The sequence below is a fragment of the Ictidomys tridecemlineatus genome, chromosome 12, assembly GCF_052094955.1.
Source record: "Ictidomys tridecemlineatus isolate mIctTri1 chromosome 12, mIctTri1.hap1, whole genome shotgun sequence".
NCBI classification, from domain to species: Eukaryota; Metazoa; Chordata; class Mammalia; order Rodentia; family Sciuridae; genus Ictidomys; species Ictidomys tridecemlineatus.
The window spans coordinates 49,047,401-49,049,140 of record NC_135488.1 but is presented as its reverse complement, the minus strand read 5'-3'; positions in this window follow the sequence as shown (position 1 = coordinate 49,049,140).

Genomic DNA, 1,740 nt, shown 5'->3' with positions numbered 1-1,740 from the left:
TCTTAGCTTAGTTTTGATTTGCATCACTCTAATAGCTAGTTATGATGAGTATTTTTCATATATATGTTGATTGACTGAATATCCTCTTCTAAGAAGTGTCTGTTCATGCAAGTCCTTAAACCATTTATTGATTGAATTATTTGTTTTCTTGGTGTTTAGCTTTTTGAGTTCATATATATACCCTAGAGATTAGTGCTCTATCTAATGTGCAAGTGGTAAAATATTTGCTCCCAAGCAGTAGGTTCTCTATTCACTTCACTGATTGTTTCTTTTGCTCAGAAGAAGCTTTTTAGTTTGAATCCATCCCATTTATTAATTCTTCATCTTAATTCTTGTGCTATAGGTGTCTTACTAAGGAAGTAGGGGCCTAGTACAATATGATGGATATTTTGGCCTACTTTTTTTTATATTAGATGCAGGGCCTCTGGTTTAATTCCTAGGTCCTTGATACACTTTCAGTTTTGTGCATAGTGAGAGATAAGGGTTTAGTTTTATTTTGCTGCATAAGGATTTTCAGTTTTCCCAGCACCATTTGTTGAAGAGGCTATCTTTTCTCAAATGTATGATTTGGCACCTTTGTCTAATATAACTGTAATTATGTGGGTTAGTCTCTGTGTCCGCTATTCTGTACCATTGGTCTACAAGTCTATTTTGTTGCCAATACCATGCTGTTTTTGTTGATCTGTAGTATAGTTTAAGGTCTGGTATAGTTATGCCACCTGCTTCCCTCTTCTTGCTTTAGCTATTCTGCGTCTCTTATTTTTCAGGAAGAATTCAATGAATGCTTCTTCTATTTATATGGGTAATGTCATTGGGATTCTTATTGGAATTGCATTAAATCTGTATAATGGTTTTGGTAGTATTGTCATTTTGACAATATTAATTCTGCCTATCCAAGAAGAAGGGAGATCTCTCATTTTCTAAGGTCTTATTTAATTTCTCTCTTTAGTATTCTGTAGTTTTCATTATAGAGGTCTTTCACCTCTTTCGTTAGGTTGATTCCCAAGTTTTTTTTTTAAGGCTATTGTAAATTGGTTAGTTTTCCTCATCTCTCTTTCAGAGGATTTGTCACCAATATTCAGAAATGCCTTTGTTTATGGGTTTTGTTTCAGAAGTATAACTTCTAATATAACAACCTGAATTAATTTGTGATTATAGACCATCACCTATAGTGTAGACAAATGTAGGGCTGACTTCCAGTACTAGTACTAATCCCAATTAAATGAGATAACTGTAATTATAGATATTAAAGTTGTAACCTGTTATTCCCTCTTTACAACAGGTAATATTGGCTTGCTGGGTGTTTAAAACCAGAAACTTGGAGAAAAAAAGACAAGGAAGTAAAAGGGCCACAGAAAAAGCAGCCAAAAGTTTTATCCTTGTTCTCTAAGGTCAGCCAGGCCCCTGAGTTTGAGAGAACAAGAAGCCAACCAGTATACATTCTCAAAGAGGGTCATTGGAGGGAGAAATGTCCTTGATGCTTCCAAGAGAAGCAATGTATGGTCACCAGTACTCTGACCCATGCTGGCAGATAGTGCCATTGGTAGAGGAAAGTGATCTCTAAAGAATCTCAGCTGACTTTTAAGAGTAGGTAGAACAAGGTCAGTTTTGATTAAATTGGTCTTAAACACCTGGCAGGAGAGTGTAGCTTAAGCACAGTCCTACATGGATATTTAAAAGGGAAAACAATGTTTTTTAAATAATAAAACTGAAGATGTACACTGTGTTATCACTAATAAA